A 26,441-nucleotide genomic window follows, 5' to 3' on the forward strand; every position below is an offset into this window, starting at 1 on the left:
GTTAGACCGGGCATTCAAAATTCCTCCTGATGTGTTCATTACAGCAGTCTTTACAACTGGTGTTTGCTTTTCTTATTGCTAAGGAAGGAGGATTTGCTCTCTAGTGATTGAATATATCTGTCTGCATGGTACCGAGTGCTCCTTCCAGACAACATTCAAACTTGGTGATATAAGCAAAGTTTCAGTCTCAATTCCAGCCACTCAACAGCAGTTCATAGGTAATGTCAATGAACTTGTGAGCTACCCACAAAAATAATGGGTAGAAGAAAAGCTGGCAGATACTGGGCCAGTATAGGTCACTATTTTCTAAAGGTTCTTTATATATCAGCTGAGTATTGGTAATAACTTTGTGTCAATCTTAGTGAGAAAACCTACATTTTAGACTGAACATTAGGAAAGAATTTTTCACAGAAAGAGTGGTCAGGCATTGGAATAGACTGCCCAGGGAGGTGGCTGAGTCACCATCCCTGGATGTGTTTAAGAGACGTTTAGATGTGGTGTTGGGGGATATGGTGTAGGGGAGAACTTTGTAGAGTAGGGTAGATGGTTGGACTCGATGATCCCAAGGGTCTCTTCCAACCTAGACAATTCTATGATTCTACGATTCTATGTGAGGGGCAATAAAGGTCAAAGATAACACCCAGCCTGTGGTCCAAAGAAACAGAGAGGATGGTGAGCTCTGTACATCCTTTAGAAATGTTAGGATAATTGCTATTTAAAAGCCTATGTAAAAGGACCTCATAATGCCATTTCCATTCTCTCTTTTCATAAGCCAGCTGTACCTCTCACCTTAAAATAAATATATTTATAGAAATAAATGGGCAAAATGTCATTTTTCTCATTTGTAGAAAAATGTGGATGGCAGCTTACCTTTTACCAAGGCAATCTACATCTTAATTTTTTAGCTAATCGTATCACAGAGAAATATAGGACATAAGAGAAGCACATTGTTTTTATTTTCATGTGTGCCACTTCAACACAAATGCTGCAAGCCTAACAGTAAAATAAATGAGGGGAAGCTAATGATATTCAGTTTTCCACAGCTGTAACAAGTCCTGCAGTCTTATTGCAGCTGATATGCTTCTTTAGGCAGATTAGTACCTAGTTCTTCTCCCAGACTGCTATAAAACTGGCCTGTCTCCACAGACTTCTAGAGAACTGCCAACTTACACTGATGTAACTGAGTTTGGAATTAGAAACAAAGCGTGGATTTTCTGTCCTCCCCTCCCCCCCAGTGATATTTTTAATCAAGTTAAAGGGCAAACTGGTAAAAATGAAGAATCCCCAATTCTCACTTATATGAGAATTTTTGCGCCTCATAATGAAATTGAGCAACTAAGACCATATCCCCAAAAGCAAATATCTTAATTAATTTTACTGAAAGAAGCGTGTTTCTCCTAGCCTAACTTGTGGTAGCTTTTGGGCATTGATGCTATTCAAAGTTCGGCAGTATAAGATTCAAAGCCTTGTTCGAACTCCACTTAGCAGTCAGTGCTCATGTCTTAATGCCAAAGTGTGTGCTGAGAGAAGACAGTAACATGACTTATGTTTTATTCACTGAATCTTGAAGCTTTTAGGAAGTGATTTTCACTTAGTTGTTAGTAAGTTATGAAGACACATTCAGATCTTGTGATCATCGACTTGGTTTTATCACTTAAATAAGGTCTGAATTTAGACTGTTAAAGAAAGCACATTTTTATACTTAGGGACTTCAGCGGTGGAACTACTGGTCTCTTTTCTGTCATAAAAGCCTCCGTGGCAATTCACAGAGAAAACTTCATTAGCCTGAATTGTCAGAGAATTGCTTATACCCTAGTTACAGATATCACTTCCTATTTTGGTTAATGCTGAGACTCTGATCCTTTTCTTTTTCCACTGGGAAATCTTCATTGTAAAGTAGGACTTTAAAGTAAAGTCAAAGCCACTGAAGTTTTAAAGTCAATAGTGACAAAATGGCAGGCCTTTTATCTGTAGAATAAGAAGAAGCTGATGGTTAGATTTAAGGTAAGCAAGAAAAAAAAAATGCAGCCCACAAAACAGAGTCAGTGTGATCAGTCAACTACCTGAAATACGTTTTTCACTGCACTGATAGAAAGGTGCCAAGGCACAGCATGACTCCAGCCACCTTCCACATCACAAACCAGCACAGGGGGCGTTATAAAAACTGGAGTTTGTTCATGAGAAATACTCAATGTGAAAAAGTTGCATAAGCTCATTGTAATTATCAGTAATTTTCCTTCAGTGGTAACTACAGTAAGAAAGGAACTCTAAAGGAATCCATCATACCAGGTTAATACCGAAATGTGGCCAGAGCTACCTTCTATAAGCTACAATAACGGAAGTCTTAGTAGAAAGGATGGACGAAACAAGAGGATCAGATTAGATGGAAAAGCTTGCCTAGCAATGGACTAGAGAAAATGGAGAGTGAGGATAAAATGAATTTTTATATGATGTGCCATTAAACTGTTTTTCTCGCGCTCAAATAGAGGCCTGATGCAAAGGCATGAAAATTAAATGATCAAGAATTAAATGCTCATTTTCCAGAAATAGAAACTGATGCAGTACCAAGATCAAGTCACTGACTGAAGTAATTTGGTAGTACTTAAAGGTCACCTAGATAAAGATCTTTGAGTGTTTTTTCAACTACATTATGAAGGCCGGTCCATCAGCGCTCATGCACCAAATGACAGGCACCGGTTTGGTTATTCCTTCCTCTGCATTCATAAGTTCCCAAGGAAAACATGAAATTTCCTATCCTTCTGTATTGTTCCATGTGTGAGTGACAGCTGCCAAGAACAAGATTACAGGTGTTTTGAACAACTTGAGTGCCATAATCCAGAAACAGGTATCATCACCTACCACACCAACCATACCCTGTTCCAACCATAACCTCTTAAGCATTCTTGAGTTATTAGAGATAAAACAAGGTCCTGCATACCTAACATAATATTTTTCCACTTCCTTTCCACTGCTTACTGAATTTCTGAATGGTTTAGGAGAAGGGGGAGGCCACTAATGCTTTTTAGACTGCTGGTATGGCCAGGGTCTTGCACAACTCTGGGCTTCAATGGCTATAAGTGAAAAATGTATGCAAACAATCTGGAAACAAATTAAACGTCCTGTATCTCTGAAAAACAACAGCCTGAGAGGAAGCGAGTGAGGGAGCAGTGCTGCTTAGAAATGAAGCAGTAGTCATGGAGGCTCTAGACGAAAGTGGTCATTACACAGCATTTCCTTCGATGTTTGGAAGCAGTGTCTCTGATCAGTACTCCTCTGTTTTCTGTTGAGGTCCAGCTCCCCATCACTCCTTTCGGAGACCACCAGTACTCTTAGATCTAGGTTGTTGGAAATGTCAGGGAGTTTAGTGAAGCTCCACGCCCCTATTTATGCTTTCATCCATATAATTTCATTCAATTCCTAGTCACACTTCTGTGGCGCTGGCTATCATGGGCCCGGGTAGTGAAAATGCATCAGGCAGTGCAGAAGACTTCTCCCTTGTAGCATTTCTTGCAGCTGACCAGAGCCACAGTAGGTATAGTACAGTAGTCAAACGGGAAATGCCCACTGCTTCACTGAACTTGGAATATGAGGTGTTCCATGTATGAAAACCTGCTGGGATAGCTCTAACTGGAGGTGGATACAGTAGGCCCTTTTCCTCAGCGAGAGGAGTCCCTGTAGGATATTTCAGATGATTCCAAAAGAAAAGAAGCTTGAGGAAATGACACAGGGAGAGATAATTTAAAGGAAATATATTTTGGCACTTTGCAGCGAATTCCAAAAAAAGTATGATTTTTACGAAAGAAGCGGGTATAGTGCTGATTTAGACTTTTTCCTTCACCTAAAGTCTGCGTTTTGTTCCTTTTTTTTCAATGTCAAAGATGATCCTGTTTTGAGAAAGAGGTCGGACTAGAGACTTTGAGGTCCCTTCCAACATGGATCATTCAATGATAACTATGTGTTTGCGACTAATTTTTTCCTGAATATGTTGAATTAAGAATTATACTGGATGTTGAAAGATCAGTTGACTACCTCCCACGCTGGGCAAGTGTTTATCCTTTCTCACTGGGCCCACTCCCATTGCCAAGGGCATCACCGCTAGCCCAGCAAAAGACTTCCGTTCCCAGTTCAATTGAGCCTCGCTCTTCTGCACATGGGACAGTCCTGACCCTTTTCAGACCAACTTCCTCAATCTGGATACAACCTTTTCAGTAATATTTTATTTTATCACTAGCTTTTTTTTCTGCTCAGTGGAAAGTGAAGTTGCGAATACAGAAACGGTAATAATTTCTGAACATGGTAAGTGAGGAGACAGCATCACTGATAACAAGAAGAGTGTGGTAACAGTGTTAGTGAACTGCTCAGCCAGACATTGCAGCTAGGCAAAACATGCCTGAAATGTGTAACTGAGGTGGAAAGGGTGAAAAAAAAACACTGGAAACTCATCCTACCAGTTCAGGAGTTCTCAAGATTTAACCTATTCTGCAGCACACTGGGTGGTCAGAGAGTTTCCCTACCACCTTTCACATTCTCTTGAGCTTTTTTCCCAGGCTGCAAAGTCTGTTTCCCTTGGCTATGGAAAAGGACAATCTGATCTTGACAACCACCACACCAGAAGGGTCTAGAAATGACTTGTGTGGGCTACAAAGTCGTTACAGATGCACAAGAAGGACTGAATAGCATAGTGTGCCCAAGCCCCATTTACAGGCCAAAGGCTTATCGTAACAGCCGTATAGCAGCAGTGCAGAAGCTCTGAGTGATTCTGCTGAAGTGAAATAAGGCCCTCGAGCTTGTTAACCCAGCTTAGCCTGAGGTTAAGTTCCTTTTTCCATCTCTGTCACACCAGTAGGAAACATTCACTCTGCCCTTCTCAACTACAGCAACAAATGAAAAAGTTGTAAATTAAATTCTCTTCAGATACATTTCTATTGAAGGGAATTCCCCTGTACTATTGTAACATCATGGAAAAAGACTACACAGTGTAAACACTTTAATAAAAGTTGGGGTTTTTTTACAAATTACTTAAGATGCCCATGAAAACAGGCGTTAAATTTCAAACATTATATGAACATTTAATTTCTATTGCACTTGAAATATTCTCCACCTGCATCGTGAAGTTATAAATGGTGAGGAAAAGAAAGGTGTACCACAGCGACTGAGTAGCCCATGGATTACTTCTGGGTAGTTTTTCTTGCAGAAAGCTCAGCAAACATCTCAGCACTGACACTGAGGAATAGGCTGTCTTTCTAGTAAAGCTCCAAAGTGTTATTTGAATGGAACTAAATTCAATTATTTTAGAATTCACTTCCGTTCAAAATAATAATTAATTTGCTTTAGGAAAGATCAAAGATAGTTACTCAACCCATCTAACAGGGTTGTTGCACACAGCACACTATTTAGTGCTTAGAATGGGGATAGTTTTCAAGAAGTTTCATAGCACCACTTGTAATGTTACTGTTGTAATACTCATGTTAATAAAATACCGGTGTACCATTTCCAGGTTTTTCTAAAGAGATATAATTTTTATGACAGTTCATGTGGTAGCATGAATGAAACTATATCAGCTTCCATAAGCTTATCTAAAAGCACTTTTAAAGATTAGTATGTTGCAAATGGAGAAAGAGAAGAAAGATGAACTGACTCGCCTTATATATCAGGCTAAAGTACATCTTTCAACAGCATTATAGCCTGTTGCTCTAGGAATTGTCACTGTAGCCTTCTAATAGTACTCAATGGCCCAAACAACAACAGACCTAATTTTGTCAAATTAACAGGGCACTTAGAGGTGCCCTGTTAATGCTTTCTGATGTTACATTTCTTTTTTTTTTTTTTTTTTTTCTGAAAAGGAGGGAGAGTCTTTGCTGAAAAACTGGGTGTTTTTAAAAACAAATGTTTACTAGGATAGTTGACCATTAAAAATAGGTAAAAACTTCTTTTTTGTATTTTATGTAGAAAAGTTATTACAATATTTGGTTTATTTGTAATTTTTTATTTGGTTTTGTAGGAAAAACACCACTTAGATAGCAATTTTCATGTGCTCCAGTCATTTCTGTAAAAGTTTGAAGTATGGAAATTAATTTTAAAGTTAATGGAAGTTAATTTTAAAAAATTTAAAATTAAACACCTGTAAACTTTATATGGTTCTGTTTACATATATCTTTCCATGGAGTAACAAACTGCCCCACCCAAAGACATTTTTACTCTAAAAACAGCATTAAGATCTTATTGTGGTTTAACCCTCATTTCCCTCAACCTTCCCTATGACTGTGTAGTTGCCCGTTGATAAATGCCCTCACATATATAAAGATTTTATTCTCTTCAGAGAAGAGAATGGAGATTATGTGTGCTTTGTGAAGGAGGCATTTAAAATCTGTGAAAAACGCCCCTTTTGGAAGTTTTTGGAAGATTTTTGGAGGTTTTAGCACGGTTATTTTCTAGTTCTCTTGGTCAGATTAACTGCCTGTGCAGATTTTAGAAATATTGCAGAAACCTTCTGATAGTTCAGCTGTGGGTTTGTATATTTTATTGTGGATCTGAATTTCTAGTAGGTAAATACTGCCTGCGAAATGAGGTTTTGTGGCCTCTCCATGGTACCTGAAATAATCCTTTCCTCTTTTAAGTTCCTGTGAATTTCTTTCCGAGTGCCATGTGTGAGGAAGTCTGGCAGAATAGAAATGGCTTCCTTTAATTAGGTGGGACATTTAGGGACCTTGCGGAAGGCATGTCACTGAGTAAACGGGTTATCTCATACATCTGTCTATAGCTGAGTTTCACAGTCTACCTCACGTGGCATTGCTGAAAATCACACTTACCCATTCTTCACTTGACCAAAACACATGCCAGAAAATACGAGTACCAGCTGCTTTCTTTGGATCCTGTGTTTTTGATGGAAGCAAACTCCACTGACAGATCTACTTGATAGAACTAGAAATCTGCCCAGCAGCTACGTCCACCTAGCGTCACCTCTGCTGGCAGCGCACAGGGGACTGGTTCTCTTCTCTGCGAGCGCAGTGGATCAGGGAACACATTTCCCAAATGAGGCTTTCAGTCCCCAAAAAGCATACGGCAAAAAGACAGGAACATGAAAGAATTGAAGAAAATTCTGAAAATCACATTCTTTAATCTGTTTCGTGTAGAAGAGGTAAAAATGGAATAAAACAAGGAGCTAAATGGCAACCCATCTCCAGGTAGTAACTTTGCAGGAATTTCCAGGTGTCAAGATATTCTGTACGTTGACAGTCAAAACGCTTAAGGTTACCTAGGAAACTCCAACAACAATGATATTCTGGGCAGTCCTAATAAATGTTATTTAAATTAAAAGATATTTCCACGCTTTTCTGTGTACAGTTATGTTAATTAAATTGAAATAGAACTCTGACATTTCAAATTAACAATTTCCACAAAAGGTAGATATGCAAATATAACATAAGGTAAATACTGGCTTGAAAACCAAAATACATGGCGTGGTATCATACCACAGAGGCAAAATTAGACAGAACTTTTGTTCTGTCTAATTTATCAAACTTTTCTTATCCAAACTAAAAGTCATTAGCAATACATAGCAGATACTGAAAGTCTGTGTAAAACATTTAAAAATAAAAGCAGAGATCCGGAGATAATGCAAACCACCTGGAGCTGTATTCAGCTCTGGAGCCCCCAACATAGCAAAGACATGGACATGTTGGAGCGAGTCCAGAGGAAGGCCACAAAGATGATCAGAGGACTGGAGCACCTCTCCTATGAGGACAGGCTCAAGTTATTGAGGTCCTAGAACATTAAAAGACACATGTCAATCCTACTGTGAAAAAGCCTGCTGAGGAAGATGGAAAGGAAACTGTCAAGTTTACTCTGGACACCGATTTCTCACCCTGCACTGCAAGATTAACAGTAAAGGTACAGCTAGATCATCTCTGGTGGATCTAGGTGGAATAATTTAAGAAGTTAACTAGCTGCCATTGCTGGTCTTTGGAGCACATCATGCTCCCAGTCTGCGAACTCAACCGTTTCAACATGAACGGCCCAGAAAGGAGATTTGGGGTAACTTCCCTGCCATGAAGTGGACTGGTAAGCATTCACATATCCTGATCTGGTGATACCCAAAATAATGGATAATCACTGGGGCATAATAATGGGATAATAAAGATACTCCATCCTAAATTGTGATGAGAAATTCCTTTGCCATACAGACATTTTTGCTGATAAACTGTAGGGCTTAAGAGGAGCCCCTCTTTCTCTCCCTTTGGTTTTGCCTGGAGTAGCACGTGTGTTTTCTTCCTGGGATCTGCCAGTACACTGCAGTGCTCACATCACCCATCCTGCTGCAGCCGCTGTTAGGGATATAATTTAGATGAGCCTGCAGTTTATCCCAACTATTAAAGCTGGAAAATTTAGGATAAGGAAGTGACAAACAAATTTTGATTTACATGCCCTAACCTTTTTGTTTGTTCTTTAAAGGAGCTCTGCAAAATCAGTGGAATAACTTATTATGTTTATTGTGGTTTGTGCTGCATGATACTGTTAATTTTTTCACTAGTAAATAACTTAGATACTGCTGCTGAACAGATTGATTCTTGACAGTGTTAGGAGGAGCACTGAGGTAGAAGAAGGCTTGAGAAACTGACACTAATTGTTTCTATCTACCTCATATGTTTCTTAACATATGGAATTATTTTGCCATTAACCCCACAGCAATCCTATTTTATGAGTCATTAATGGACGGGAAATCTCATTTCTAAAGGACTAGAGCTGGAGTTGCTGCAGACACCCAAGAGTGTGTAGTCAGATCCTTTCCTGATGGAGAGAAAATGCTCCCACGATAAAAGGACAGACAAAAAATTTAAGCACAGCGTGGTGTGAGGGGAGCAGGTAAATCCCTGCTTCCCACTTAGGTAGTACAAGATAGAGTTTGTGTGCTAGATTTTGCTCATTTTTGATGATTCCTTGGTGGCTTGCACAAAGTGGAAGTACCTAAGCTTGGCAAACAAGTGCAAACTTAAATTACAAGCTTTTGTAGCAGTTAGTTAAGGAATCTCCTTCATTTTTCTGAGGAAATTCCTGACACATACCTGCTCTCTGCATTGTGCTTAGACTGTGGGCCAGGCTGAAACCTCTGGGGCTGAACTCTCTGTGGAGAACATTGCTGCTGTCATTCTTCAGGACACTTTGACCCTTTGGGTGACTCCTCCAATTTGAGAATTTCCATTGACTATTTCTTATTCAATTTCCCTTTATTATAATGAATCCATTTGGGGTTTTTTTACAAGGAGCATAGCTAGCAACTATAGAATGTTGATCAGAGAACTAATTAACCTTATCAACAACAAAAAAATCCTTACATATTTTTGCATGGCTTTAAGTGAAGGAGAGTAAAAGTACGCTATAAATGATCAGGCTTCATGAAAAGAAGTGTAATTTTTTGTTAATCATTCGTAACCCCCTTGATTTTTTATTTGAGCAGTCAAAGAGGGTCTGTACTCTCTTTGACCCTCTCACACCACAAGCCTGAGGGACTTCCCAACAAAAAAGACACACTTATTTCATACTAAAGGTGAGAATATCAGCTCACATTGTAATTGGCTTAAACTGCAGAAAAGGGGATTTAGGTTAGACATCATCCAAACCCATGCACGGGAGCAGCCTGCTCAGCGAGGCTGTGGACTCTCTAACATGAGACCTTTTTAAAATAAAGTGGGAATGTCTGTCAGAAATTACACAGAAACAGCTGATCTCCCTTCAGCAGGGAGAATGAATTAACTTTCCTAACTCCTTTCCAGATCAATTTTATAAGATTTCTTAAAAAAATAAAGTGATATTTTGCTAGATTGCTTACAATATAGACCTTTGCCACCAGAAATAATTTTATTCCAAAACATTTAAGATATTCAAGTAATTCCTCTTACTGAAAAAGAACGAAACCCCTGCAGTTCTAGAAACTAAACCAGTAACTTATTCTGGGCTATGGCTGGATTGTAAAGTGTAAATATAAACTTGGAAAAAGGGAGGAAAGTAGTTACCCATTTTGTGGTTTATGATGTTCAGCCCACTATCCAATCTAGTAGCATCTGGAGGAAAAAATATCTGATCACCTTCATGAAGACATTTAGTTCTTTAATTCTTTCTTTTGTTCCTAGTTTTACTGGACTATGAAACAACCTCGAGTAATTCCAAAAATCTACCCTCTTCCTTATCAATGTGGACCTGATGAAGGTTTGATTCTTTCTCCTAGCAAAGTTAGAAACAGTTGAAAAATCTGAGAAACAGGGCTGAGAGAAACTATAAACACCTTAAAATGCATGTTGCAGAGGTCATACATTGCAAGAAAGGAGTCTGAGATCACAAATTAGAGAAAATTTTGTCTAATTTGTAATCTCCCTAATTTAGGGATTTGGGAATTTCCAGAACTGGAGTCTTTTAAGATTGGATTAGGCAAACATCTGTTGGCAATAACAGACGTTCTGCCTGAGGGCAAAGAGGTAGAAAAATGGCTTTTTGAAGTCCTTTCCAGCAATATTTTTTTAATAGTCTGGATTTACTGACTAACTAGTTACTGTTTCCTGTGGGGAAAAAACCTTACACCTTGAATTACGCTTTAGTCCTACACGCTAAATCAGTTTAAAGTAAATTAAAAGGTGTTTGCTGAGAAGGTTTGGCCGTTACTGCAGGTTTCTCTTTCACTAGTCATAAAAGAAATATATCGCTATACAACCTATGTTGTGAGCTAAAGAAATTAGCTACTAAAATTTGATAACATAATTAAGCAATAGGCCCTGCTGTTGATGTCTCTGCTAGGATGGCAAGGAGAGTTATATGTGCTGAAACTATATTTACGGCAAATAAAGTTACAACATCCTATTACCGTTGGGTAGAGCCTTCAGAGGAAGGCATCTATTTTTCTGTAAGAGCAAGGATTTTTATTCTTATTTTTCCTAATTAATTCAATTTTTTTCATGTTGAAAAATGTCTGTTTCTGTTACTTGAAGCTTTATGATATTTAAAGCTTGGGTGCCATCAGAACATGAAATCAGAGCAGGATATTACACAACTCTTTCTAAGTTGCTCATGACAGCCCATGGGGCAGAGATCACAGAGTCACCGGAGCTGCCAGAGGAGGTCTTGATGCATTTGTTCGGTACCTGAAAAGTCAGGTAAACTGATAGAAACTCAAATATTTTACACAATCTCAGTGATTTAGCAGCAATAACCATGGTATAAAAACAAAAGCTGACAAAATGTTTCTGGCCCAAAGAAGGATATGGACAGACTTCTGGAAGAATAAAGGTTCTACTTTCCAGAAGGTCTGATTTTCACAAAATGGTTTTTCAACTCAGCCATCTCAGTTTTCTTGAATCCGGACTCTTTCTAATGCATGCCGTTTGGAGCCCGAAGAAGGTTAAACGCTGTTTTGATGAAGTACAGTGTATATCAAATTAGAAGAAAGAGAGCTGTACAAAGTTTTATTTTTGTTCCTTCAAGCAATACCCGAGAAAGTTCTTTAGCTCTGTTGCTAAATACATTTACAGATAGTTTATGTCCATTTTTCTTTAAAAATAGTTAAAAGGAGGAGTTACAAGAATCAGTTTCTGGATTAGTCTTCAATATGCATTCAGTAGGCAAAGCTCCTATTTCTTATCCAACAGCATGGTAAATTTCGTATAAAACTTTATGATGTGATCAAATTTGATAACTAGATGGGGGGAATGCGGAATGGTCTTGTAATTTTATTCTTAAACTCTTCATAAATTGCCTAATTCTGTCTGAGCCACTGGACTGGGTTACCTGTGGTAAATGAGTGAATGAAATTATTTTATTCTTAAGATCAAGTACTTATTTTCTAAAGAATATTAATTTTTTGTCTGGTTTGTGTATTTTAGTCCCTGTTATCTCAAGGCATCATGGGGACAGAAGCTGTGACAGGGGAAGACTACAGTGCTGATGTCAGGCTGCAAATACAACTAATGAAGTTTTTATGTCTAGGAAAAGCCATTTTTCAGGGGGTACGTATGAAAAATCCAGTTCTAATAACATTAAACCTCTCAATATTTGCAGTGGTATATATTAATTTTGTCTAAATATCTGATATAAGTGCTTTAAAAAAATCAATTGGAATTACAGATCCTTAGCACAGGGAAAAAGCCCCAAAGGGAAAAAAAAAGTGTTTTAATTCAGTAAAATAAAAATGGACTTTGTGGTTTTGGTGTTGGTTTGTTGTTTTTTTTTTTTTTTTTGACATTAGTTCTTTATTTCCTGAATAGACAGACAAAAATAATTAAGGATATATATTCCAAATCCTTTCCTGTTACTCATTTTAATAACAGGAAATACAGTAGCATATCTTGCAATTATTAACTGCCTTATCTTTATCATTTCGTTTTCATGCTGAGCAATATTTTGCTGCGTGACTGCTAAAGGCAAAATAGAGCAATATTTTTAACAGCATGTACCAACTTAACTGTAATATTCAGCAGCCAAAGGGTAATCCAAAAGAGATGCCTTTGTAAAAATATAAATTAGCAAAAATTGGTTTATTATGATAACATCCTTTCTAGGAAAAGAAGCATTTTGCTTTACATTTGTTAGGTACATGGGCAGAGGAAGACTTTGCTTACATCAACCGAATAAGAAATAACTCCTGTAAAAAATATTTCTACACACTGTCAATGTTTCAGGCCATTCTTCAGCTCTAACAGGCTGTCCAGATCCAGGCTGTAGTTCGGCAAAGGAACAGGAAGACATGGGAGAAAATACAACACATTACGTGAAGAGAGAAGGTGCAAGAGAACTCTAACAATGTAAATGTTGAAGAATCCTTCCAACTGAATCTGTTACTTGAATCTTAGGCATGCCAAATAGACCTGAAAACCCGAGCGTAGGAAATACATCTCTGTCATTCAACAATTCTGTCAAAATAGCAGCAACTATTCAGAGCAATTTGAGGTCTTTATTATGTCTAAACAGAGTTGGTCTTTGCAGGTAGCTTCTTGATCACAAGACGATGAGTCCTCACTATGCTGTAAGAATCTTTAATTTGATAGATGAATATCTAACAGAGCTTTTCTCTGGGAATACTGAACCGCACAAGTTAATGCCGTGCTCCAGGTGAGTTAAACACTCTGAAAAGGCAGAGGATTTCACATTCCTGAGTGCATTATGCAGGCCCAGAGACCAACTCATAAGGCACAAATGAAATCTCCGACATGCTGACGTTGATGGGATTTCAGAGAATCTGGATCCTCCCTAACCATATGCACTTAGCAGAGGACAGGGTGGAGCTTATGGATTAGAGCTGACTCATGTCAAAAGGTTCTTCTGCACTTGACCTTGTACCCTTCAGTTGTTTTCTTAATTAGAGACATTGTACTGTACTGTAGAGTACGCTGTACAGTCTGCCAGTCTCACTATGTTCCTGTAACCTGGGGCTATTATTTTGCAAATTGCATGCTCCAGAAACAGTCTGTGTCTTTATATTTAATTATAAGAACTTTGCTCACTTTTTCAGCACTACTGAGATGAGCTGCAACATGGCTCTGAATGCAGAGAACTAAGATCCATCAGTTAAATAATTCCTAATGCTTCCACAAACAAACTGGGGGGAAAAAAAAGACACTTGAACAAAACTAGATCATTTCTGATATAATCAAGCTCCTACTAAAGGTAATATCATTTCAGTGACAGCAACTTCACATCTGAATTAGAGAAAAGTTGAGCCCTTGAAAATCTGAATAACTAGTGTCTGTTTTCTCAACTTTTCAAGGAGAACAGAATTGCATACTGATCAGAAAAAAAACTTTGGGAGAATCAGACAAATTGTAAAGGGATTAAGAAGCTATATTCCCCTAAAATTTTCAACACTACATTCCTCAGACAGGGGGAATCCTAAATGTTTTTCTTTTTCCTTATTCTTCCAGAAATTGTCATCATAGTTTTTATTGATGACTTTGTTATTGGCATAATTTATAAATTTGAACCAATCCAAACAACTATAAATGAGCCTTTATTTTACACGCAGCAAGGAAATAATATTTTCCAGATTGCTTTCATAAAACACCAGGAGATCGTTGTTTGGAAATGGAACAGAGATGAAAATTCTCAGTTCCTCTTTATAATTATAAACCAGTGTGTTTATTTTTGCAGATTTTCTTTTTGCAAAGGTACATGTTGTTTAGACCCTGCACATTTCGTAATGAAGGCTTTTCAAACCTAATGCTTTTCAAACCTTTTCAAACCTGAAGTATAGTAAGAATATATATATGAAATATATTCTCTGCAGGTGCTCAGCTCATTCTATTCTACTATATCAGAAAACTGATTTGTTGGGGTTCCCTTCCTTTAGCTCTGGCTCCTCCAGAAGGAGAAGATAAGATGTGATTTCTATTGAATTTCAGGTCTGTGTGGGCAGACAAATTGCCTTTAATCTTCTAACAGATTCTGCACATACAGAAATGCCTTCTTCTGCCCCACAACTAATAACAGAATATTTAATAGAGAATGTGTTCTATGGAGTGCTGGTTGGTAAGTTTTAGATTTTGGACTCCAGCTCCAGACAGGAAATCATACATTTTGCTGACCCAATGCACCAACAATTCAGTTTAACGTGCCATGCAATGGGCTTTTTCTTGATGCGAGGTAGTCCAAAAGAGACCCTGAAGTGTTGGTATTTTGTCTGGACAAAAAGGAAATGCAAATAACACACTTATCAAAATGTTCATAGTGTTATTTGTGAAAAAACTTTGCTTTGGAGCCTAAACTGCATGCCAAGCTACCACGTGTGTTCATGTTCTTTCACCATTTGCTTGCTCAATAAAAGCTACAACATCCAGTGTTATAAATTTGGAACATATTTGTCCTCAGCTACATTGAATTGTCTTAACTCATTTCAACACGAACACAGGAATTCACTCTCAAGTATCACCCTGAGACACCTAATACATTGTTTTTTTATTTTTTACTCGGAGATAAAGTCAGCTAACAGGTATTTATTAACTAGATGCCTAACAAAATATTTGAAGTGTTGCATCATCCACATACAGTTACACAAAGACAGCTGGGAAATAAACAGGTAACCTCCTCTTTTTGTATTTCAAATTTGAAAGATGGCAGAAGAGACAAAAATTTTCAACATCCAGGACCCACACTGTCATAACCAGTAAATGGTTCTATGCTGTACTGGTTTTGGCTGGGATAGAGTTAATTTTCTTCGTAGCAGCTTGTAGGGTGCTGCTTTGGACTGGTGACCAAAACAGTGTTGACAACAGACCAGTTTTTTAGCTACTGCTGAGCAGTGCTTACACAGCGTCAAGGCCTTCTCTGCTCCTCACCCCACCCTGCCAGCGAGGAGGCTGGGGGAGCACAAGGGTTTGGGAGGGGACACAGCCGGGACTGCTGACCCCCACTGACCAAAGGGATATCCCATACCGTGTGACACCGTGCTCAGCGATAAAAGCTGGGGGAAGGAGGAAGAAGGGGGACATGTAGAGGTAGAGCGTTTGTCTTCACAAGTTACTGCTACACATGGTGGAGTCCTGCTTTCCTGTAGATGGATATACACCTGCCAGCCGATGGAAGTAGTGAATTAATTCCTTATTTTGTTCTGCTTGCATGTAGCTTTTGATTTACCAGTTAAACTGTCTTTATCGCAACCTCTGAGTTTTCTCACTTTTACTCTTCTGATTCTGTCCCCCATCCCGCTGGCAAAGAGCGAGCGAGTGGCTGTGTGGGGCTGAGCTGCTGGCCGGGGTTAAACCACAATATATGCAAACCTTGAAAATAAATGAAAAAGTAAGAATTGCATTCCTGAATGCAGCACATTTGTTTCAATCTTTCTGGTTCATCCCAGGTATTCTATTTAACAGAACAGGTCTTTAAAAGCCAGCCCAACTCCTTAAAGCTTCTAATTCCTGAGTTGAATTTTAACAGTGAGATTTAATTGTAGGTAGGAGAGATTCTTGAGTGGGAATAATTCTTACTTCATATAATTATTCGCTATTTTTCCTCTTTGCCTAAAGACTTGAAACAGTCATTCCTGCAGATTTACTTTACATTGAAAATTTCAGCAGAAGAGCACAAGTTAAAAGTATTTTTCACAAGAAGAAAAAGCTTTCCCCCCACTTCCCCATCGACAAAAAAAACCCCACTTTATTTCAGGCCTTTTTGAAACTGCAAGAATGGTTAGTGGGAATTAAGACCTCTGCATATTATACCCCTGTAGCTGTACGTAGGCTCTGTTCTCAAGACAGATCAGGGTCACAGGACATTCATTACTCAGCCACAAAAGATAAAATCAGGAGGAAAAAATCCTTTTTCTTGTGTGACAGAATTTGTACTGTCCCTTTCCAAAAACTGAATATTTCAGAATTTCCCTCTCTACATGCTGAATGAAACAAAAAATGTGGGAAAAATGTCCCAACCAAAAAATGAAATTCAGTCCTACCACTTAAAACTTCCACAGTTTTAATAAGAGGTTAAGGGGCAAGTAGTCAAGTATTTAAGTCGACAAGACAGATATGTAGGAGGAGCAAAGACATTTAATAACCTTGGAGAGGACAAAAACATCAATAGGTTTAATGAAACAACTACAGACTGGCAGCAAAAGAAACAGGAATAAAGTATTGTCCCTTGGGGAATAAGGAATTCTTGCCATTGTGAGGATGACCCATTACGTTAAACCCACCAGTTCAAGCTAGATGTTTGTGGTCAGTCTCTCTCTGTCCTGTACAGTTACAGATATCTTGCCCATGATTGTACTGTTAGACTAAGGAGTACATCCCAGGTCCCAGATGAGATCTTTGCATACATTTAGGAAATCAATATGATTATTACTGCAAGAAGATTTCTTTGGAAGGTTTTTCTTATGTAGGTAATCTTTATTTTTCAGTATTTTTTTATTTTGTTGCACACTAGTAGAAGCTAAAAAAATAATAAAGAGTAAGAAACTTAAGAGGTAAACTTACTATCTGTAATATGTAAAAGATAGGACCCCCAATCCTTACTGGAAGTCTTGTAAATTCACATCCATATCTCCTACTGTTAGTTTTCTATTTACAATTCTGACCTATTTGACGTGTTTGTAAACACCCACATAGTACTTAAGTGCAATGCATATAACCATTGTAATTACAAATATTACGACTACTGCTACACTACCAGTGTTATCAAAATGGCCCTTACAGGCACAGATCCCTATTTCTCCTGTCTCGGTTACGGTTTTTCTAACTGGAATCTGCAAAGCCTCTTAAGGTTTGTAGTGACTTTCTTGTTTGTAAGTAACATAAATCTTTAATCTATTTTGAAATTTATCTAAAACAGTGTGACATCTACATCTCTTCAATTTAAAGCATAATAGTCATACAAGTCCACATCTTTAAAATGTCCTTTTTCACTTATTTTTTATTTTACTTGTGGCCTTTTTACACCTTTAAAAGCACAGTGAAGTAGCAAAGTTGTTTGCACTTTCGTGAATTGGTGTAAGTTGTCTACTGGTATGGACTTTGACATTTACTCCAAGTGTTTGCCTTTGTTTTTCTTCGACGGCATCAAATAAAAAGCATCTGAACCAAAAATCTGTGGTAGAACTCTCTGCAAAAGCAACAAATACCAAAACAGATATTACAGCCACTATTTTAATCTTACCTGGTCATTTTTGTAACTCCAAGTTACAGCTCTGAAGAAATACAGAAATGTGTGTTGGACATAGGAGTCTTTTAAGAGATGTGAAGAGTGGGCTTGGAGAAACATGTAAATTCACACAGCTTGAAAATCTTCGTAGACCTTTATCGTCTTATTTAGCTAGAGTTAGAACATACATACCCATAAACATCCTTTAAAAATATTCTTTTGAAAACAAAGAAATATTTCTAAGTATCTGAACTTGAATCTGATTAAAATAAAATCTTAAAATAAAAAAACAATCATTTAATATGGGAGAAGCATAGTTCCATTTTTCCCTTTTATAGTTTTTTTCAGACATTTCTTGTTATGAATAAAAAGGTTTTACACCTATGATTATATTTATGATTGGAAACAGAACTGTTGGTGTGGTCGATTTAAAGTGAAATATGAAGATTTAAATGAAGTTTTTTGAAAAAGAATTTATAGAATGGGCTGCTTTTACTCATTTGGGCTGGAGGGCAGGTGTCTCAGCTAATACTGAGTGTAAACATTTACCAGAACGTAAATGCTCAATTAACACTTGAAAAATTTTGCTCTTTATAAAACTCTAGGCATTGCTTTCAGGCTAAATTTCTAGGTTACCTTAACTAATGTGCATTCCAAAAAATATACTTATTTGAGTTTTATAGGTTAAGATTATGAAATTTGTCCAGTGTGTGAATGCTTTTGAGTGTGTGAAAAAGAACACTGACACACACTGTTTTGAAAAATGAATCATGGGAAAACCTTTCTCTGAATGCCCATTGGAAATGTCTGTCCTACACCGTCGATTTCATTATAGTGTTACAAACACTTTTGCCCTGAGTGCTTCTTCAGTCCTGGTTCTTAATTGTTGTTATTTGGCAGCGTGAAATATTGATGGCATTGGTCAAAAAGATTGACAGCTGCATGAATTGTTATTAACCAGCCTGTTGGTTGTAGCTTAAAGTTCAATAAATACCAAGATGCAGCATAAGCCTCAGGGAGCCTCTTTTTTTTCCGAACAACTGGAAATTAACTATTTGATGTCTTTATTAGCCACCTGTCTTTTTCCCATCACCCCTCCAAATAATTTTTATGACACTAAAATGTGTGATGTGGTAATGCTTGTTTCTCTATCCAAGAAGTCTCTCGTAACTGGGGATCGTGACCCCATCCTGACCCTGAAGGAGGTGAAGACCAGACATTACAGGAGATGAGCTGGCATTCATCACTGCAGTGAACTACAGAAAAACCATTCAGAAACACCAGGAGCTGGAAAAGAACATGGGACAGAGAGATTTGTGAAGAGAGTCAGGAGCAATTTTTATAAGGCTGATGATACATGAGAAAGTTTTTCAGCCCCCACATACAAGGGTTGAAGTACTGTTACAATATGTAGTTGTATCTATATACCTCCACATAATAAGTTGTTGAAGAGCCTTATTAATCAGCTATCAAGCTGGAGAGCAAATCTTTAACACTACACAAATTCTTAACAGTGCAGCCTTAAGTGGGCTTTTTTTACTTGCCTTTTTAATGGTGTTTTGTGTACATTCCCTTTTTAAAATGTGCACATCTGCTGTCTCAATCTTAAATCCTGGTTGAGTTAATCTTTTTAGACTAAATATGCTATTTTTCCTGCCTGCAAGCACATGCAGATTTTTGCCACCTGTTTGTCTGCTGTTTCAGAGATATCCGATATGAACCCCCTTCCATGCTCGTTAGTTATCTAGCTCAATTCCATGAATGTCTTAGCTTTTCAATATTCTTTATTATTATTATTACTTGTGATGTGACATACCTTCTTTTGGTCTTTGATCAAAATAATGTAGTTGTAGTAACAGGAAGAATCTAATAGTTTCTCAACCTCTGATTTAGTCAGGATGGAAAGATAGGAAAAACATCTTGCTGAGTTAGTACATGCCTAATTGTAACAATTAAGGAGAAAATATAAATTATACACATATAAATCCTAAAGCTTCATTCTTTCAGATATACTTGAATCATCGATTTGAATTTGCATAAATGATTCAAATGAACACAATAGCATCCCATAGTTTTTAATTGCTATCACTAGTCAAGCAGGGTTTATCTGACTGTAATAGTGCAGACCTACTTAACCTGTATTTAACACATCACATGTGAATAATACAACATACAATGCATTGTGCATGTGTTGGGGATGAAACAGTATGGCAGCACCATACTGAAGCATGCACTAGTTTTAAAATTTTGGGTCACTGATAAATTTTTTGATTTGTTGTGAGGGAAGTTCTGTCACCCATGGGTTATTTAGTCTCCTGGGAGATTTTGCTATTAGGTGCTTTGTCGTGGTAGTTAGAATGGATATTTAATGTATACTGGTAATGACAGAAAATTAACTTTCTCATTGAGATTTATTTGAACAGTCTCCATGACATATTCACATTTTTCAAATATTTTGAAGAGGAAAATATCTAATCCACTTTTACAGTCTCTTTATTAAGTTACACTAAGGCAAGGTTTTAATTTTATTTCCTCTGATATCATTCATTTACTATCCCATGAACATTTTGAATTCTCTCTTATGTTGCAAAAGTTAGTGTTTTTCCCAACTTTTCTGTACTGTACATATTAACATACAGTAAAAGAACTAATAATGTCTTGCAACTGTAAAATTAAATAACTTTATGTAAAACTTTCTAATTTTTTTTATTTTTGAGTGTCCTTTTGATAAAACAAGAAAATGTAATTATATGCTAAACAGAATTTATAAGTAACTTCTTTAACCAATGGTTAAAATCTCCCCGTCTTTGTTGTCAGTGTAGCAATAAAACCTACTGCATTTCAATGCTGACATTTAATCAATGCATGTAAATCACCTTGGAGGCCTATTATTCTTATATTCATTAATCCAGTCATGCAGAACACAAACATGTAGGAGAATTATATACAAAGTTTTTGCAGCTGAGGTCAAAAAGTGGCAGGTATAGTGTTTTGCTCTTAAAGTTCCAAACTACTTCTGAAACATGGCATGTAGATATACTACAATGTGTCCGAATAAAATCACAAGATTGATGAATTAAAATTGTATCAGAATTTTATTTAAAAGAATTTTTGTGTTAGGAAATTCTCTGCTGAGCAGCTGGTGGGATACCCTTCCGATTGACCATGTAATACATATCTTCTGTTTACTAGCTTCTGGGGGTAGATACAAAGATGAAAATTAATACATATGTAGCTTCTTCTATATGGAAAGACTGAACTTTTTAAATCAAATGCCTTGTTTATAAAATATACAAACATGATAAAACCATACATGGCAATGAATCAATCCAAATAATTTTCAGATGGAAAACGGTACCTTAACATTTTCAAGTCAATATACCACAAGAATTTTGCGTTGCTGGTCTTTTTCAACCTCCATATTCTATTGGAAGTGAAAAATGCGTTTATATTCAGGCCAATATATGGAGGGAGAGTGCCTGAAAGCATCAGAGAAAATAGTGAACAATAACACAGCAGACAGACGTGCTTTGGTACCTACCTTTCTGCCTATGCAAGTCTATCCTATATTCCCCCATATTGCAATAGTGGTTTATTCATGAAGCATCAATTTGTCAAAATAAACCTGTCATGTAGAAACTACCTAAGACTCAACCATTTTTGACCTAGCAGTTAGGTGAGCTGGAATCATACTGGGGGCAGAGCCCAGAACTTGAAGGTAGCCTGAAACCAGCAGAGCAGACAGACATAGCGATACAGAAGGGCAGATAGAGTAACATGCTCCTCACCTGCTTCTTAAGTAGCTTCCTCTGTTGAATGGTAACTATGGCAACCTATGGAAGAAATCCGGAAAAAGCTGCAAAAGAGAGAGATTTTCTGTCCTTGATCAGCATCTGAAGTTTGTCATTCTACTTTTCTCTCCTTTCAGTTTCCATGAATGAGTTATTCAACACAAAATTTCAGATTGAGGCATTTTAAATATATATTTAAAAAATGTTGATACGATTTCTTCCATATAGATATTTAAATGTAAATACATTCAATTTTAAATGGAAGAAAAAAAGGTTTGGAATTCAAACAGAAAATTAGTAACTCTAAAATTTGCCTTTCTTTGTGTCATGGTTTGGGCCAGACTGGCCACACAGGTGGAATGACAGAAGCTCTCTTCCACCTCTTTCTGAGGAGAGGCAGGAGACAGAGAAAGAGGCTTATGAGTTTAGAATCAACTGAACTACTTTAATGAAATATTAATAATACAATAAAAAGAAAATAATTAAATATATACAAAATTATACCAAGCTCCAGGATGATGATCATGTCACCAGCTGGCGCTGGGGAAGTCCCAGACTGGACTCAGTGATGGACAAGAACTGGATTCTGGATCCGGATTCTGGATTGGGATCAAAGGCAGATGAACAGACAGAGTCCTCCTCAGACATCGGCCACTGAAGAAAGAGGCTGACCCTTTGATCCCTCAGCTTTTATACTGAGCATGAGGCAGATGGGATGGAATACCCCATTGGTCAGTTTTGGGTCACCCGACTTGTCCTGTCCGCTCCTCCCCGCAGGTGGGACCCCTCTACGTTTTCCCACTTCGGACCCTCCAACGGGGCCAGTAACAAAGTCAGCTGCCCTTGGGGCTTACAGCAATGGGTATAAGCAGGAGCCTCTCCCCATCCCATGCCTGGGCATCACCTATAAACACGGGTCTGATCACTCTGAGAAAGAACAGTGTTTGCATAATATGCTGGTGATTTCAGTAGTTAGAAGAGGCTTAGCTAAAAAAGTAAAATTACCAAACAGAAAATTGGTTCTCTGAAAATGATATTTTTCTTTCACAATTTCCATTTTAAGAACTGTTTTCTCATAAAGAACATTTCCCAATTTTTAGCTGTCAAACACTTTTGGCACATCAAATATGAGGTATTAACATATTTAATATTTTTGGTACTAAATTTTAGGTATTAATTTTTTTAAAAGTACACAAATCCTCCTTGAAACTATGATAAGGCACATGGAAAATAAGGAGGTTATCGGTGAACAGGCAACATGGCTTCACTAAGGGCAAATCATGCTTGACAAATTTGGTGGCCTTCTACAAAAAGGCTATAGAGTTGGTGGATAATGGAAGAGCAACTGATGTCATCTACCTGGATTTATGCAAAGAATTTGACAATGTCCTGCATGACATCCTTGTCTCTAAATTGGCAAGACATTGATTTGATCGATGAACCACTCGATGGATAAGGAACTGGCTGGACGTTCGCACTCAAAGAGTTGCAGTGAACAGCTTCACGTCCAAGTGGTGAGCAGTGACAAGTGGCATTCCTCAGGGGTCGTTATTGACACCGGTACAGGAGGGAAGGGATGCCATCCCTCATGAAGTTTAACAATGCCAAGTACAAGGTCCTGCACATCGCTTGGGGCAATCCCAAGCAAAAATACAGGCTGGGTGGAGAACAGATCGAGAGCAGTCCTGAGGAGAAGGACTTGGGGGTGTTGGTTGATGAGAAGCTCAACATGAGCCAGAAATGTGTACTTGCAGCCCAGAAAGCCAACTGCATCCAGGGCTGCATCAAAAGAAGCATGGACAGCAGGTTGAGGGAGGTGATTCTGCCCCTCTACTGCGCTCTGGTGAGATCCCACCTGGAGTACTGCATCCAGCTCTGGAGCCTCCAACATAAGAAAGACATGGACCTGATAGAGTGAGTCCAGAGGAGGGTCAGGAAGATGATCAGAGGGCTGGAATACCTCTCCTATTAGGACAGGCTGAGAGAGTTGGGGTTGTTTAGCCTGGGGAAGAGAAAGCTCTTTGGACACCCTATAGCAGCTGGAAGTATCTAAAGGGAGCCTACAGGAAAGATGAGGAGGGACTTTTTATCAGGGAGTGTAGTGATAGGACAAGGGGTAACAGTTTTAAACTGAAAGAGGGTGTATTCAGATTAGATATTAGGAAGACATTTTTCACTGTGAAGGTGGTGAGACACTGGAAGATGTTTCCCAGAGAAGTTGTGGATGCCCCATCCCTGGCAGTGTGCAAGGCCAGGCTGGATGGGGCTTTGAGCAACCTGGTCTAGTGGGAGGTGTCCCTGCCCATGGCAGGTGGGTTGGAACTCGATGATCTTCAAGGTCCCTTCCAACCTAAACCATTCTATGATTCTATGATTCTATAAAAATAATGATAATATACTATGTTTCTCAATGGACTTTGGATACAATTAGGATGTGTTAAGTCTTCTGTTGGTCTGGTCTATAAACAATGAGACTAGAATGACAGAGGGGCAGTCACTCTTGATTGTTATCCAGGAATGAATAAAAGGCACAAGAACACACAAAACATATAGTAACCAAAATACAGAGTTCTAAACTATTCTAAACTTTTGAATGTGGGTGTACAAGTCTCTGCTTTGTATTTCACTGGGTGCAGACATGATATCTCTTTCACAGGAAAATTTAGTTTAATATGGTGTAATTACTTATTCTGCAATGTAAACCTGTCAGCTTGCCATTTACCAAGGAGAATCATGTCATATCTTATGCTTTGCCCTTTCTTTGCAAAGGGTAAATTGTAACACTACTGTTACCCCAATTACTGTGTTCTACTTATGATACTTCGGTGAGAAAAAGCAGGCTTAAAGTCAGACATAGGGGAGTCCTACAGAGTCACAGGGCTCCGTTAATCCGTTGTCCCCTGACATACCACTTAACTGTATGGGGGACAGAAAGAAATGCCCTGAGTTTTGCTGTGCTTTTCCTCTGCCGGAGACCGACCTGGGTGGCAACATGGAGCAATCAGATCAGAGGTTTTCCCAGTGACACCAGGGCTTGGACCTGTTCTGCATGGTGCAGTGAAGAAAAAGTAGATTTACACTATAGAAAATGGTAATTTCCTCACAGGGAATATGTTTTAGTTTATCTAAGCTCAGATTGTGATTCACTGTGGAGAAAAGATTGTGAGGCAGGGAGAAGAAAGGGTAAAGCAGGCAAAATAAGTAAGAGAGCAAAATGGTAAGGAATTACATAGTCTGGCAGCGAGGTCTTTGTTATTTTAGAGCCTGCGTGACCTTTCAGACAGACTGACTTGACTGGTTGCCTGAACAAGTTTCCACCCTGCAGTCCTGAGTCCGGTTACACGCCTAGTAGCTCATTTTAAAACAAACCTGCCATGCCACCAGCTTCTGAATCCAGTGTGCGTGCTGGCTGAACAGGGTATGCCTTGGAGGCACCCTTGACAGTGACCTCCTTTTCAAGCAGGTCAGAATAGTTACCTGCCCAAGAGGCACTGTCTTATTGATTCATCTGCCTCTAAACAGATGTACCAGATATCTATTTCAGAAGCACCGGCTTTTCAAGCACTGAAAATTGAACAGATATTTAGTCGACCTGGGAAGTAGTCAGCCATGGATGATGACTTTAGCTTCCAGCAGGTATGAGCATGTGAATCTCTGAGGGATAACACATACCAAGAATCTGCCCCTTACAGGTGTCTAAGGCAATTATTGGAGATATTTTTACAAACTGTGCCCTCCAGGCATACCAGGCACCTGCCCATTCACATGCCTGATTTACCTGTTGTGTTTTCAAATATGGACATTTTTTTGTGACACTTTTACCTATATTAAAATGATACTATTAAATATATACAGACGTTAATTTTTGTATCTAGAAAAACAGATCTTTCCTTTTATTTTGTTGATCTTTTGCCCTTTGGACATCCAAATTATATGATGATGCTAATGAAAGGATTTGCCAACTTCAAAGTTGGAACAGATGCTTTCAAATCTTCAGAAGAATCTGGATCCTGGTCAAGAGACAAGATTCAGAGAAAAAATAAAAGCATCGAATTTCAGTGTACAAACTATTACAGTGTATTATCTATAGTAAAATTCATTCCAAATCAAAGACTGAATTTTGCTTTGGGAATGCTGAAAGTAGATAGCAGAGATGTAAGGGTCTGCGACTGCCATGACATGGAGGATAAAGTTAACTGCTGAAAGCGGACATGGCAGAAAACCCAAAAGAAATGTCATGTTTTCTCTAACAAAAGAGGTTGAGATTCTGAAGTTTGAGATATTTTGTTTTAGCAGATTATGTATTTCTTGGGGGCCAAAATTGGTTGTATATGCTATTTACTAAAGAGCACATGAAGAGTCTGAGTAACTTGGGAATTCCTTTATTGAATTTAAGAAGAAGCCTTTGATGATCTGCAGCCGAGGGATTCGGTGCTTTGCCATTGGAATTTAAATAGTCCTGAAGAAAGAAAATAAATGACAGAGAAAGTCAAGCTAGAGTTCTGTTCTGCTTTTCTGATCTTCCACTAAGATGTAGTCAGCTCACATTCTGCACAGGGCAGCCCTTGGAACAAGGGAGCCACAACCAGATGTGTGGCCCTCTTTTCTGTGGCTGTGAGTACAGAAAGGACAACCTAATTCTAAATCATTTATGAAACGCTAAAAATAGCTGGCAGTTTGATCCCTTTTATCCTTGGCTTTTATTTTTTCATACAACAAAGGGCAAATAAAAGAGAAAGATTAAGTCACACAAATTCTGTATATGGGCTATATGTAAAATGAGCAAATGAAATCTCTGAACGTAAAGTTCCTTTGGCAAATGGCAATTTGTATTTTCTTTTCTTGTTTGCACAACCAAACATGTGCAAGGTGCTTTACGGAAGCCTTTGTTAAGACTTAAAATCAGGAATTGTCGAAAAGTGCAAATTCTGTATAGTAGGGGTTAAAATATTAAGTAGATTGAATGAAGTAGAAGCTTCTCATTTATAATCAGTTTTAATCACATCCAATACTCTAAATCAGATTAAAATTGGACATTAGTGG

Source organism: Vanellus vanellus (genome assembly GCF_965231255.1).
Source record: "Vanellus vanellus genome assembly, chromosome: 2".
NCBI classification, from domain to species: Eukaryota; Metazoa; Chordata; class Aves; order Charadriiformes; family Charadriidae; genus Vanellus; species Vanellus vanellus.